Consider the following 16932-nt stretch of genomic DNA (forward strand, 5'->3'; position numbering starts at 1 on the left):
GATGCCATGTCGCCTCCCACTGCCGGGTTTCTTTGGCACAAGCGGCCACCACCGGCGGTGGTGGCCTCATTCGTCAACCTAGGCTGACTCACCTCTTCACTTGGAAGAGGTAGGTACCCGAGAAGAAGGCTTCGAGCCCACCTAGCACTGAGTTGAAAACTCCATGGCCGCTGGCCATGGAGTTCCTCAACTCTCACCCTCCGGCCGCACTAGCCGGAGGTTCTGACCACTCCTACGCCCAAGTCGATCTAGTCAACTTGGGGAGGAGTTGCCGGAGCCGGGGGTTGCCGGTGACGGGGATCACCGGCAGTAACACCCCTACTGCTCTCTCTCTCTCTCTCTCTCTCTCTCTCTCTCTCTGGGCTATGGCATGGGCTGCGCTGCAGCCCAGGTCCTTAGTTTCTTTAAGGCCTCGGTGGACTGGGCTTTAGAGCCCAGTCCACCCCCTTAGTTCTTGGTGGGCTGCAGTAGGCCCGCAGCAGCCCACCTCTTCACTCTGTTGGACTGGGCTCTGGAGCCCAGTCCACCATATCACCCTATTGGACTGGGCTCTTGAGCCAGTCCAGAACACATTAGAACCTGGTAGGCTGGGCTCTTAAGCCCTACCATAGCCCACCTCCTCATTCTGTTGGACTGGGCTTTTAAGCCCAGTCCACTGTCTCTAATCTAGTGGGCTGCAGGTAGATCTGTAGCCCACTCTTTCTCTCTCTCTCTCACCTAATTTGCTAGGCTTTAAGCCCAGCCCAATCATTAACCCTAAGACTAATTTATTTATTTAGTCTGTTATTTTTAGAAATTCTATTAGCTACATAAATTGTAATTAATTAAATTTCTCAACCATGTTATTAATAAAATTAGGATTTATACATAATTAAATTAGATATTTGAATTCATTAGTCTTTTCATTTATCTTCGACACTTACATTATAAACGACTCTAAATGACTATTATTTTTTTAAATTAAGACAAATAATATTTCGGACCTAGAAAAATCAAACTTAAATTCATACAACCAAATAGTTAGTCTATAAGTCCATTAATCTTATGTTTATTTTATTTATAAATTATTAGATCCATTATTGTGCGGGAAGGATTTCGAAAATCAAGAAGAGCCGACTAATTAGGAGAGTAAGACGGATTCCAGAAATAACTCAGACAAGTAGAATTCTATAATAGTCTTTGAAAAATACATGCTTATGTTATTTCTTACGTGTGATAATTAAATATCGTTTTCTTACTTGTGAAACTTATATGACATTTTATATTTGCATTTAATTACGTGTCAATTCTTACTTATATTATTTATCACTTAATACACATGTATGATGATTATGTTAAATAAATAATAGAGGTCATGGCACCACGTGCACATATCATTATTAGTCAAGTCCCAGTTAGGTAGTGCCCTTTTACCCACTCAACCCGGGGTTAGGAGTAGAGTGTATATTATTTAGTATTATATTAGCGGCCCATACTTGAGGTCGATAGCTGGTGGAGCATTTAGGTGATTACACTGCCTAATTGGAGACTTGACTCGTATGATATTAGAAAAGATGATTGAGAGGTAGGGATTGTAGTTCTAGCGGTACTCGAGGACGCAGGGTCAGGGCGTCTATTGAGCTGTGTGCTCTTATCAGCCGTATGTGATGATTTCGCTTTATGCGATGATTACTAGAACGGTGTTGATGGGCCTACAACTGGAGTCCTTAGTCTGGTAGCCACAGACAACCGGTCATATGCAGCGTCGTCAGGCATGTATGGGCGATAATACTGCTAGTTGGCTAGTCCCCCTCGATTTTTATGGTGCTTTGTGAGATATGTTATTGTGACTCGACTCCTGTGTGAATTTTTATGTAAAACGAGCTATAATGATGAAAGCTATTAAAAGTCATAATGTACATTTTTTCTCTCGTATGTTATGAGTTGCATTTTTATTTATCATATAATATTCTTATATTATTATTATTAGATTTTACTTGCTGGGCCCCGTGCTCACCGCTATTTTTTGTGGAAATATTTCAGAGATGATTATAGAGGATGCGGACATCGAGGAGTAGCAGATTCATTTCTCATTTTTAGCTTTTGTTTATTCTATTATTTCAGTTGGACTTAGCCCCTGCGAGGGTATTTATGTTTTAACAAATTTGTGATGGACTTGTATTCCTAGAGACTTGTCGAGGCCTGTGATATTATAATTCTGGATTTTTTTTGTTGGATTATTATGGTATTACTTGGCTTATTCAGATACTTGGTGAGATTATTTCACTGACAGATCACGTGGGAATCACGTGGACATGCTCCACGTGAGGAACACGTGAATTTTTGGAAGTGGGTGTTTCAACATGGTATTAGAGCATAGGTTTACCATAATCCGGCAAGTTCTCTAGGGTACAGTCCACATATTGATTTAGGAAGTTTAAAGACCATGATAGATTGGACATAAGAATGTTAGAGACATGTAGGTGTAACTTTGAAAATTATAAATAAATTATCTTGAACTTAACAGGAATGCCGCCTAAACGCACTAGATCGATCTGTGCGACTGTTTCTGAGGGAGCCTCTGCTCCAGTTGATGAGCCGACTGTTGATGCTTCAGCCAGCAGCATAGAGGCCCTCGGGTGTTTGGTCAGACAACAGGAGAGGTTCATTGAGGAACTGATTCACGAACGCACGTCGGCGGCCAGGACAAACCCGCTGAGTGGATCGTCTGAGCATCTCACCATAGCTGAGCAAGCTGGAAGGGGGTCTTCGTGGCCACTAAACCGATTTATGCAGCTAAATCCTCCGGTGTTTAGTTGCACGACTGGTCCCATGGAGGCGAATCGGTGGCTTATGGACGTGAAGAAGATCCTGATTGCTTTCAGATGTCCAGAGGATCAGCAGGTGACCTTCACCACTTTTCTTCTTCGTGGGGAGGCGGAAGAGTGGTGGAAGGCCACTGAGCGCTTGATGCCAAATCGGCCTATGGGAGAGTACATCACATGGAAGGCATTCACTGATGCCTTCGACCAGAAATACTTTCCTGCATCCCTCCGAGTTGAGCTGACACAGGAGTTTACCTAGTTAAAACAGTGGAATATGACTGTAGCTCAATACAAGGAAAGGTTTAATACCTTGTCCCGCTTTTTCCCTAGGGTTGTACCAGATGATGCTGCCAGAGCTGAGCAATTCAAGATGGGGCTACGGATTGAGATCCATAAACAGGTGAACATGGCAAAGAACCTGACTTATGCGGAGCTAGTGGAGAACGCATGGATAGCCGAGAGAGATCTACTAAAGGAGTATTCCCAGCGGCAGGAGCGAGTGGCCAGACGTCCAGGTCGCTTAGATGGGCATCCACGAGGAGGTGGTTCGAGTTGGAGTGGACCCTTTGGATCTTATCAACCGAGGTTTCACCCCTATGCTGGTGGTGCCAATTCTAGTGCAGCTCCGAGCAGATCCGACTCACATTGGGCGGACCTAGTAAGGCATCACCTTCTGTTAGCACCGGGAGGCCAATAGCGGTTTCAGGTAGCACTAGTAGCGGAGGATCTACTCGACGGCCTACCTTGGAGGAGAGGACTTGCTATACATGTGGTCGGAAGGGACATCTATCTCGGGATTGTCTTGGTACTCGGGAGGTGACCTGTCATCATTGTGGACAGGCTGGACATATTCGGCCCCGTTGTCCTCTGTTAGCTGGTGGGTCAGTCATTACCACTACGCCAGCTATTTCTGGAGCCTCAGGAGCTAGTACTACTGTGAGTAGAGGACGTGGCGGGGCGCGATCCAAGATTTCTAACAGGGGTAGAGGCGGACGTACTGGACGAGTATTTGCCATGACGGAACAGGATGCGGAAGCATCTAATGATGTGGCGATAGGTAATAATTAAAATATACTTCTTTAGAATTTACAATTTCTGCTTAAATAGAAGTTCAATTGTTCCTTATTTCCTTCTAATAATAGGAAATGATGTCATAATTATTACAAACTTAATAAAAGAAGTTTTGTTTATAACTATTTATACAATGACAGGCACTATGACATTATTTTCTCATACTGCTAAGATTTTATTCGATCCTGGGGCTACACATTCTTTCATTTCTACCTCATTTCTGAGATATGCTGATATGACCCCAGAGCCTCTTGATGAACCTCTGTTCATAGCTACCCCAATGGGTGATTCTTTGGAGATTCGTCAAATTTATAGTCCTTGCATTCTGACTTTTGGCGAATGGGAATTTAGGGCAAACCTTTTACCCCTTGAGATGTATGATTTTGACTTGATTTTGGGTATGGACTAGTTAGCCGCTTATCATGCCAGCATTAACTGCTACAACAAGGAAGTTATTTTGCAACTTAATGATGGCATAGAGTGTCGATTGTTTAAGGATCGACAGGTGGACCACCCGTAGTTGGTGGCGATCATGTCTGACGAGTCTAGTGGGGCCCAAGCCTTAACTGACTTGCTGGTGGTTCGGGAGTTTCCGGATGTTTTTCCTGAGGACATTCGAGGGCTTCCACCAGACAGGGGAGTCGAGTTCACCATTGATCTGATTCCAGGAGCAGGACCAGTCCCCAAGGCTCCTTATCGCATGGCTCCAAAAGAAATGGAGGAGCTTAGAGGACAAATTGATGATTTGCTGGATCGGGGATTTATCAGGAATAGTACATCACCTTGGGGAGCTCCAGTTCTCTTTGTTAAGAAGAAAGACGGCACTCTTCGTCTCTACATTGATTATCGGCAACTGAACCAGCTGACTGTGAAGAACAAATATCCCCTACCTCGTATTGAGGACCTTTTTGATCAGTTGCGTGGAGCTCGGGTCTTTTCGAAGATTGATCTGAGGTCTGGATATCATCAGCTGAGGATTAGGGAAGCGGATGTCCCCAAAACCGCTTTTCGCACTCGCTATGGTTTGTATGAGTTCTTGGTTATGCCTTTTGGGCTAACTAATGCTCCAGCTGTCTTCATGGACCTAATGAACCGAGTCTTTCGTCCATTCTTAGATCGGTTTGTTGTGGTCTTCATTGATGATATTTTGATATATTCAGCCTCAGAGCAGGAGCATGAGGAGCATCTTCGGGTGGTACTAGAGACTTTGAGGAAAGAAAAGTTGTTTGCCAAGTTTTCAAAATGTGAGTTCTGGTTGAACGAGGTGGTGTTCCTAGGGCATGTGGTGTCAGGGGAAGGCATCCGAGTTGACGAATCCAAGATCACAGCAGTCTTGGGTTGGAAGCAGCCAAGCACTGTGGCAGAGGTGCGCAGTTTTCTTAGGTTAGCTGGATATTATTGGCGCTTTGTGGAGGGATTTTCAAAAATCTCGAGTCCTCTTACCAGGCTGACTCGGAAGGACCAGCATTTTGTGTGGTCGGGTGATTGTGAAGAAAGCTTCCAGGAGCTGAAGAGGAGACTTACTTCTGCACCTATTCTCATAGTGCCTCGTAGTGGAGTGGGATATCAGGTCTACTGTGATGCTTCACATATGGACCTGGGCTGTGTTTCGATGCAGGAGGGCAGAGTTGTCGCTTATGCTTCACGGCAACTCAAGGATTATGAGCATAATTATCCCACTCATGACTTAGAGCTGGCAGCAATGGTCTTTGCATTGAAAATTTGGAGGCACTATCTTTATGGAGAGAAGTGTGAGAATTTCACTGATCATAAAAGCTTGAAGTACCTTTTCACCCAAAAGGAGCTGAACTTGAGGCAACGCAGATGGCTTGAACTGGTAAATGATTATGACTGCACTATTAGTTATCATCCAGGAAAGGCAAATGTGGTAGCTGACGCCTTGAGTTGGAAGTCTACAGGCAACTTGGCTTGTTTGATCACCTAGTAGGTGGGCATCTTAAAGGATCTATAGAGGATTGATATCCCTATTATTTCCAGCAGAGCAAGCTCAGGACTTTTTGCTCATTTGGTGGTGAGACCGACACTAGCTGAGAGGATTCGAACAGCACAAGTGGAGGATTCTCACTTTCTGCAGATAATTCAGCAAGTTCGAGGTTCGGGCAAAGGAGGTTTTTGTATTGATGATACGGGAACCTTGAGGTTTGGAGATAGACTTTGTGTGCCAGATGTGAGTGAACTCTGAAAGGAAATTTTGGAGGAAGCTCATCAGACTTCTTACAACGTTCACCCTGGGGAGACGAAGATGTATCATGATATTCGCAGGTCTTTTGGTGGCCAGGACTGAAGAGGAGCATAGCAGAGTTTGTATCCCGATGCCTGACATGTCAGCAGGTAAAGATTGAGCACCAAAGACCTGCAGGAACTCTCAAACCTCTACCCATTCCTGAGTGGAAATGGGAGTATATTACTATGGATTTTGTGGTTGGCCTGCCAAAGACTATAAAGAAGAAAGATTCCATATCGGTAATTATTGATCGGTTGACCAAGTCTGCTCATTTTCTTCCAGTTAACACCACAGATTCCATGGAGCAGCGGGCCACCTTATTTCGAGATGAGATCTTCGCTCGCCATGGGGCTCCTGTGTCTATCACCTCAGATCGGGACCCTAGATTTACATCTAAATTGTGGCAGCAATTTGCTAGATCTCTGGGTACCAAATTGCAGTTCGGCACAGCTTATCATCCTCAGACCGACGGCCAGTCAGAGCGGACGATCCAGATATTGGAGGACATGTTACGTGCTTCAGTTGCTGATTTTGGACTTAGCTGGGATATGCATCTTCTTTTGATTGAGTTTGCCTACAATAATAGTTATCACTCTAGCATCGGGATGCCCCATATGAGGCTTTATATGGTCGGAGATGTCGGACACCTATCAGCTGGGATGAAGTAGGGGAGCGGAAGATAGAGAGCTCAGAGTTGATCCAGGAAACCATTGACAAGGTCTGAAAGGTACGTGAACATTTGCGGGCAGCCTAGAGTCGACAAAAGAGCTATGCTGATCGTTGACGTCGAGATCTAGAATTTTAGGTTGGAGATAGAGTTTTCCTCAAGGTCTCACCTTGGAAAGGAGTTGTCCGATTTGGGAGGAAGGGCAAGTTGAGCCCTCGATACATTGGACCTTATGAGATACTGGAGCGGATAGGGTCAGTTGCATATCGTGTGGATCTGCCTTCAGAGTTGTCTCAAATTCACAATGTTTTCCATGTGTCAGTATTGAGAAAATATTTACACGATCCCTCCTATGTGTTGAAAGAGGAGCATATTCAGCTGAAGAAGGATTTGTCTTATGAGGAGCAACCCATTCGGATCATTGATAGATGCATGAAGGTGCTTCGGAGAAGAAACGTACCACTGGTCAAAGTTCTTTGGCGGAATCATGGAGTAGAGGAAGCTACTTGGGAGCTTGAGGAGGAAATCCAGTCCACTTATCCGCACTTACTAGATAACTCAGGTACGTAATTTCAAGGACAAAATTTTTATTTTGTTGGGAGTAGTTGTAACACCCGTTAAAAAAAAAAAAATTTAGCGCACGTGCACCCTAACCGCAGCGCACGTGCTTGGCGCGTGCGCTGACTCCTCCTTCCCCCTTGCCCCCACCTCTCGCAGTCAGTTGCGAGAGGTGGGAGAGGAGTGCGCCGGAGTGGAGTTAACTCCACTCCGTTGCCCTCTCCACCCTTTTCTCTATTTAATCCCCACTCCTTCCCCTCGAGTTTCTTTTCTTTCGCAACTTCCCCTTCTTCGCTCTTCTCTTCCTCTTTTCTCTCCCGAGCCGCCGAAGTCCTCATCGCGGGCAGCAAGTCACGGGAGCGCCAACAATCAACTAAAACCCCCTCACCTCGATCCTCAGGATAGCCTTCATCTCTTCTTTAGTTCAATTTGAAAATAGCCTAGTTAATCATGTGTAATTAGGATTTTATTTTTGTCTGCTTTCGCCGGAGAAATTCGCCGACCGACGATCTCAGGTCGACCACCCACCAGTTCGGGAAGTTTCGCCGCTTCACCCCCTTGCTGTGGGTACCCACAGGGTGCGAGGGAGGCGATGCCATGTCGCCTCCCACCGCCGGGTTTCTTTGGGACAAGCGGCCACCACCGGCGGTGGTGGCCTCACTCGTCAACCTCGGCTGACCCACCTCTTCACTTGGAAGAAGTAGGTACCCGAGAAGAGGGCTTCGAGCCCACCTAGCACTGAGTTGAAAACTCCATGGCCGCCGGCCATGGAGTTCCTCAACTCTCACCCTCCGGCCGCACTAGCCGGAGGTTCTGACCACTCCTGCGCCCAAGTCGACCTAGTCAACTTGGGGAGGAGTTGCCGGAGCCGGGGGCTACCGGTGACGGGGATCACCAGTAGTAACACCCCTCTCCTCTGTTTCTTCTTCTCTGGCAAGGAATCGAGGAGAAAGTGGGGTTGGGCCAACCCCCCTACTGCTCTCTCTCTCTCTCTCTAGGTTGTGACGTGGGCTGCGCTGCAGCCCAGGTCCTCAGTTTCTCTAAGGCCTCGGTGGACTAGGCTTTAGAGCCCAGTCCACCCCCTTAGTTCCTAGTGGGCTATAGTAGGCCCGCGGCCCACCTCTTCACTCTGTTGGACTGGGCTCCAGAGCCCAGTCCACCATATCACCCTACTGGACTGGGCCCTTGAGCCAGTCCAGAACACATTAGAACCTGGTGGGCTGGGCTCTTAAGCCCTACCGCAACCCACCTCCTCATTCTGTTGGACTGGGCTCTTAAGTCCACTGTCTCTAATCTAGTGGGCTGCAGGTAGGTTTGTAGCCCACTCTTTCTCTCTCTCTCACACCTAATTTGCTGGGCCTTAAGCCCAGCCCAATCATTAACTCGACTAATTTATTTATTTAGTCTGTTATTTTTAGAAATTCCGTTAGCTACATAAATTGTAATTAATTAAATTTCTCAACCATGTTATTAATAAAATTAGGATTTATACATAATTAAATTAGATATTTGAATTCATTAGTCTTTTCATTTATCTTCGACACTTACATTGTAAACGACTCTAAATGACCGTTATTTTTTTAAATTAAGACAAATAATATTTCAGACCTAGAAAAATCAAACTTAAATTCATACAACTAGACAGTTAGTCTATAAGTCCATTAATCTTATGTTTATTTTATTTATAAATTATTAGATCCATTATTGTGCGGGAAGGATCTCGAAAATTAAGAAGAGCCGACTGATTAGGAGAGTAAGACGGATTCCAAAAATAACTCAGGCGAGTAGAATTCTATAATAGTCTTTGAAAAATGCATGCTTATGTCATTTCTTACCTGTGATAATTAAATGCCGTTTTCTTACTTGTGAAACTTATATGACATTTCATATTTGCATTTAATTACGTGTCAATTCTTACTTGTATTATTTATCACTTAATGCACATGTATGATGATTATGTTAAATAAATAATAGAGGTCATGGCACCACGTGCACGTATCACTATTAGTCAAGTCCCAGTTAGGTAGTGCCCTTTTACCCACTCAACCCGGGGTTAGGGGTAGAGTGTATATTATTTAGTATTATATTAGCGGCCCACACCTGAGGTCGGTAGCTGGTGGAGTATTCAGATGATTACACTGCCTAATTGGAGACTTGACTCGTATGATATTAGAAAAGATGATTGAGAGGTAGGGATTGTAGTTCTAGCGGTACCCGAGGATGCAGGGTTAGGGCGTCTATTGAGCTGTGCCCTCTTATCAGCTGTATGTGATGATTTCGCTCTATGCGATGATGACTAGAACGGTGTTGATGGGCCTACAACTGAAGTCCTTAGTCTGATAACCACAGACAACCGATCATATGCAGCGTCGCCAGGCATGTATGGGCGATAATACCGCTAGTTGGCTAGTCCCCCTCGATTTTTATGGTGCTTTGTGAGATATGTTATTGTGACTCGACTCCTGTGTGAATTTTTATGTAAAACGAGCTATAATGATGAAAGCTATTAAAAGTCATAATGTAACAACCCAACCTTAAAAAAAAGGGCACCTCGTGCCCATGCGGCTAGCTGCATGAGGCATCTTGCATGGTGAGGCGCCACACGCCCACCGCCGCTGCCGCTGCCAACCGGCTATGACTAGCTGGCCGCGGCGGGCCCTGACGCCGCCGCCTTTTTCCCCCTCCACCGCCACTCTCTCTCTCTCTCGCCGCCACTGCCCGTCCTTGGAAACCATTGCCGCCACCTCCGCAAGCGTCGATGAGCTCCTTTCCCTCCCCCCCCCCTCCCCCCTCTTTCTCTTTCTCTCTCGCCGCCGCCACTGCCCGTCCTTGGAAACCATTGCCGCCTCCTCCGGAAGCATCAGTGAGCTCCTTTCCCTTTCTCTCTCTCTCTCTCTCTCTCGCTCACACCTAAGCTCGGGCTCGTTGGAGCCGTGCCGCCGGCGAGAGGCCGGCTGCTGGTTGGCCAGCAGCGGCCGGAACCCTCCCCGCCAGCCCGGGTCGACACTTCCCTCCCCTCTTCTTTCTCTTCTCTTCTTCTTCTTCCTTCTTTTCTTTCTTTCTTTCTTTTCTTCTTCCTTTCTTCTTTTTCTCCATTCTCGGTCCCTCCTGTAGCAAAGAGGATTATTTTTATAGCAAAGAGGATTAGTGTTGGGCCGAGCTCAGCACTATAGCAAAGAGGATTATTTTTTATATATATATAATTATTTTCTAATGTTAGGTAAATTAGTCTATTTAGATAATTAATTATTTTGATAATTTACACTCACTAATATAATTTTACTAAGTATTTTTAGTATAATAATTTATTAATTTTAATTATAAATATTGCCTATAAATTTATTTCTAGTTTAACTCACTAATATAATTTTACTAAGTACTTTTAGTATAATAATTTATTAATTTTAATTATTAATATTGCCTATAAATTTATTTATAGTTTAGTTATTATTTATTAGATTAATATATGTAGTCTCATTCATAATAAACTTATAGTTATATTTATATTTTATATAACTATTTTTAGTATATTATTATTGTCTAACAATTTGTATAAAATGGAATACTAGACTTGCATATTATTTCTGTATAATAGGATAATGACTATTTTGCGTATAATTTATGATTAATTAAATAAAAGTAGGTATTACAAAATAAGTATTAATAATATTATTTTTATTAAATCATATATATATAGTCGTCTTGGTTATTTACAAAAAGGAGATAAATTACTATTTATTTATTACTTATTCTATAATTAGCAAACTAGGATTTTGAGTAAATAAATATAAATTATGGTAATAGCATATTAATATTATCACAATTAAACTAATCCTATGAATCTAATCAATTTTAAACCTAATAAAATATTATATTTTACTCGAACGGATTATAATCGGATAAACAACTAATTTTATGTTACCTAAATATTTTCAGACTCCGAACCCCCTTATTTAAGACCCAGAGGACCTTGCTAGTGATGTGTGACGGTTGATTGATGGACGTGAGGGATACGTGTGTTGGGTCTTCTAATCATAGGCGAGTGGTCTTATCCCCTAGGCATCTTTTTCAAATTAGGAGCACGATTATATGACTTTATCTAGAGATAATTTCAGTCGAGCATATTTTATCATGTATTTGATTAGGCTGATATGGGATATAAGTATATTGGTGATATATAGAGATGATTGGAGATGACTATACTGTTATAATTTTATGTCTAGATGATTTCTATCATGAGTGTGCATGTGATAAACTAGCATGAGTATGCATGTGTTAGATATATGGTTGGAATCTACATTGCATCATCTTTCTCTTAGCCTTTTTACCATCTAAATTTCTGAGTTGTATGATTTGTTATAGTACTGGATATGCATATGATTTATCATGTATTAGAAAATTATAAAAATATTAGTGTATATGATGTGATGGCTGGAACAGTATCTGGTTCGGACTGGTACTAGACATACTTTTAGCGTATGACAGAGAATGGTGATGGCTGATGGTTGTACTCTTAGCGTATGATAAGGTACAACTATCATTGATTTACCCTTAGCGTATGGCAGGGTATGATTTTCTTCTAAGATACCCTTAGTGTATGATAGGATATGATTTATCTCTAGAGATACTCTTAGTGTATGACAGTGTATGCTCTAAGCTTGTGGCATGATGTATATCGAGTTTGGAGCCAGGTATCGTAGTCTAGCATGATGGATGATATTCAAAGTTGAGATAGATGATTGTGATAGTGAGAGATATGTAGATTATATCTGGCTCTAACATATATGATTATTTAGTGATTGGCATACATCATGCATCATCATTGATGTGACTAGTATCATTGGATCATGATTGGTATACATCATATGTCGTTATATTCGGTGATATTATATTGTGATTTTATTATGAGATATATTTTTTGTTGAGAATATAATATGCTCATTCATAAGAATTGATTTTGTTTATATATAAGTCATTGATAATACATATATACATACTCATACATGGCATCATGCTGCTTTCTAATTCATATCATCTAGTACATGATTTATTCTATGTTTGGCATCACTGATTCGGGGTAAGGTCTATTCACTAAGTCTTTTTCTTATGACTCTCTCTTTATTTCTTTTCTAACTCTCTAGATATTATAATACGTGATAGCGACTTGAGATACCCTAAGAAGATATTTTAGAGCAAAGATGAGGTGAGCTATAGATGTGAGATAGTATAGAAGATAGTTTAATCAAATATTGAGTTGTACCATTATTTGATATTTGTACTTCATTGTATAGATGATGATTTGTATAATTCATGTCAGATTATAGTGTACTCGTACATTAGTTGTTTAGTTGTAGCTTGATGATTTATCGTGGCCTATGTGGGTCTTGCCAGATTATGCGGTGGTCTAGTATATATTATTGTAGACTTAGATATTCATATGTTAACATGTTTATTTGATTGATAGTATAATTTATTTGTTGTTAGATTATGTGAGCATAGATATGTTAGCAAGTAGTATTTGATGAAATCATAATTATACGTGCACAGGAGTGTATCTGTGTGTGACGGGCTCTGCCCGTCCTGTCACGTGAGCCGCACGTGCCGTGTGGATGCGTGGGCGTGCACGTGCCTATGCCGAGTAGGGGTATTACATCTATTCCTAATGTTTATTACATATATAGGCATGGGTAGTTTGTTTTTTATGTCAATATTGATGCTTAGTTAATTCTTGCGTACGCATTGTAGGATTCTCATGGTAATGGATTGATTTTTTAAGATGGCAAAATTTATACTATATTTTCACACTTTTGACGCATCTCGAGTGTGAAAATCTATTTTGATAAAGTTATTAGGGTGCACGGACTACCAAAAACTATTGTCTCTGATAGGGATTTTAAGTCTACAAATTATTTTTGAAAAATCATATGGCATAAGATAGGAACTAAGCTTTAGTAAAGTGCATTCCACCCTCAAACTGATTAGTCAATAACAGTCTAGGAGACCTATTAAAGACTCTTTCCATGAGAATCTAAAAATTTTAAAAATAAAATCGTCAACAACTGAATTTCCTTATAATAATTCTGGTAATAGGTCAATAGGTCTAAATACAACTGAGGTAGTGTATGATTATAAATTTAAACAACTTATAGATCTCATTCCCATGGCCTATTATCATAGGTTGTCTGAGTCTGCATTTGCATTTGCGTCACTTATTTATGACTTATAAAGAAATCAGTATGCCCCTTGCCAACTATAAAATTCAAGCTGATCTTTTCATCATGTATACTTCTAAATGTACCAATTTATATATGTACTAATGTATTATTATTTATGATCGTTGTCTTGCCTTATCATCTTATGGTGTTTTAGTGTAAGTATTTGTTCTTATTACAATGTAATATATAATATTTTTACTTTGGGCTGATATATTTTGCATAGGAAATATCTTACAATAATTATTTAGATGCAGATGTTGCTTGTAATTGTGTATCGGAGTTCAAGAGTCCTACCTGTGTCAATATGAAGCACATAAATCCTTGTGGAGTAGTGTCACGCCAAGAAGCATTTAACAATGATTTTGATGCATTTTGTGAAAATAATGGTATAGTGCATCAAAAGACTGCTTCATATATGCCACAACAAAATAGTGTGGCTGAAAAAAAAAATAGAACTCTAATAGATATGGTTGATATAATGTTTAACTATTCTTGTCTTCCGAACAATCTTTGGAGTGAAACAATCCTAACGGTTGCACATATTCTTAATAGAATACCTTCTAAAAGGAATGTATCTCCTAATGAGTTATGGTTTAATCGAAAACCTAACTTAGAATATTTGAAATTGTGGGGGTGTCTAGCTTATATTAGATTGCCCAATCTGAAAAGATCAAAGTTGGGGCTAAGAACCTCTAAATGTGCTTTTATTGTTTATGCTTCTAATAGTAAAGCATATTATTTTCTACAGATAAATATAAACGTTGTGATTGAATCTAGAGATGCCAAATTCTTTAAAGATAAAACTTTTAAAGAATCTAAATCTCTAGAATTTGATTTTAATAATTAAGGGAAATCTCTAAATCATGATTCTTCTAAAAATTCTTTTGAAGATGTGGAAGTTAGAAAATCTAAAAGAATTAGAAAAGAATCAAATTTTGATCCTAATTTTGTGACTTACCTTGTGGAAGGCACTTCAAATTCTGATTTGAATAAATTTTGTTTTTGTCTTAATATGGAGAGTGGTCCTTCTAATTTTGATGAAGTAATGAAATCAATATAAACTACTTTTTCGAAAGAAGCTATCAATGATGAAATAGAGATTTGGTAGACTTACCTTCGAGATCTAAATTTATTGGATGTAAATAGATATTTAAGTGAAAGCTTAAATCTGTTGGATCTATTGATAAGTATAAGGCTAGATTGGTAGCCAAAGAGTTTAGACAATCTAAACGGCATTAATTATTTTGATATCTATACCCCCATGGCTAAGATATCTTCGATTAAAATATTGATTTTTTTAGCGTCAATATATAACTTCAAAATCCATCAAATGGATATGAAAACAGCATTTTTGAATGGTTATTTGGATGAAGAAGTTTATATGGATCAACTAGCAGGTTTTATTTTACAAAGTCAAGAAAATAAATTATGCAAATTGGTTAGATCATTATATGGTCTAAAATAAGCCCCTAAGCAATGGCATGAAAGATTTGACAATTATTTGCTTTCTAATGGATTCCTGTCAAATAAAACAGACAAATGTATCTATTATAGGATGATTGATAATGATATTATGATCATATGCTTAAATGTAGATGATATGTTTATTTTTAGCAAGAGTGATTTATGCATTATGTTAACGTAAGTAACTTCCTCTTCAATATCTGGATTGATTGTAAGAAGCAGTCCATGCAATCGAGGGAAAATATTCACAAAATATTCTTTCGTAGTTAAAAAATTATAAAACTAAGGGTGATTGATCCATAACTTTATAATCTACGTTTTTGATATTGATGCCCTTTGCAGATTCGGAGTACAACTGGGGAAAAAATATGATAGAGTGGAGATGATGGTGGTGGTGACGAGTGGAGATGATGGTGGTGGTGACGAGTGGAGATGATGATAGGGTTATGGATGATAATGGAGATGAGGGTGGATGGTTGATGTAGTTTAAGGGATAAAGATGAAAGGGAGAAGTGGTCGAGATCCTAAGGAGGAGGGAGGACTCGACATACGAGGGAGATTAGAAGATAGATGAGACCTTACCAACGGTAGAAGTGGCTGGTTGGTGAAGAGGGAGTAGGGAGACTAGGGTAGAAAGACTAGAGAGAGGATAGAGGAAGATAAAAAAACTAATATTCATTCATTATAATAATTTTGATTGCTATCCACACTTTTATAAAGGCTAGCAAACAAGCCAAAATAACAATTATTAACGCTAATACTAGTAAGCTCTCGTCGATCGTGTTCGAATGGGGTTGATTGCGTTCGAACACACAAAAGACGCGTTCTCTATGGATGCAAACTAATACAGGCGTTCACAAAGGCATTTTGCGTTCAAACGCGACCTACAGAAAGTATATTTTTATAAAAATAAATAACTAATGTAATAAGAAAAGACTCTAGTAAGGTGTATTAATATAACTAAATATCTTATCATCTCACTTTAATATAAAAGATTTGGTTATTGCAAATACTATTCTTGGTATGAAAATACTTAGAGATGGAAAGTCTTTTATATTGTCACAAAGTCATTATATTGAGAAAATTCTAAGGAAACTTTCTCATTTGTTTGATAAAATTTCAAGAGTTCCTTATAATCTAAACTTGAAGCTTGATATTGATAAAAACCGATGTGTATCACAACTTGAATACTCAAGGGTTATTGAAAGTCTGATGTATGCAATGCATTGCACACGTCCAGACATTGCTTTTGCTTTAGGCAAATTGAGTAGATACACTAGTTATCCTAATTTTGAATATTGAAAAGCAATATCCATTATATTAGAATATTTTGAAGGAACTAAATTGTTTGCACTATATTATGGAAGAAATTCATCTATTATTGAAGGGTATAGTGATGCAAACTAGAACTGTGTACATGATGGTTATAAATCTACGAGTGGATAGATTTTTACTCTTGGTGGTGCTATCATTTCTTAGGAATCTAAGATACAGACTTGTATAACTTATTCTACTATAGAGTCTGAGTTAGTGGCTTTGGGAGCAGCAGGCAAAGAGGCTGAGTGGTTAAAATATTTTTTTGATTAATTTGCCAATATGGCTAAATCGTATGCCTTCTATTTTAATTTATTGTGATAGTCAAGCCACTTTGTCATGAGCATATAACAAATTATATAATAGTGTGTCAAGACATATACATCTTAGACACAATTCTATGAGATAGCTATTAGAAGATGAAGTAATCATAGTGGATTATATTCGATCGTGCACAAATTTAGTGGATTCTTTGACTAAAGGCCTTAACAAGGATCTAATTAAAAAAACATCTTGTGAGATAGGTCTTAGACTAGTTGAATAATATCTCCAAAAGATGGCAACCCTACCTAAACCATGGATTTTCATGCTGTA

The sequence above is a fragment of the Typha latifolia genome, chromosome 12 (assembly GCF_019914945.1).
Source record: "Typha latifolia isolate L0001 chromosome 12, TyphaL0001v2, whole genome shotgun sequence".
Lineage (NCBI taxonomy): Eukaryota > Viridiplantae > Streptophyta > Magnoliopsida > Poales > Typhaceae > Typha > Typha latifolia.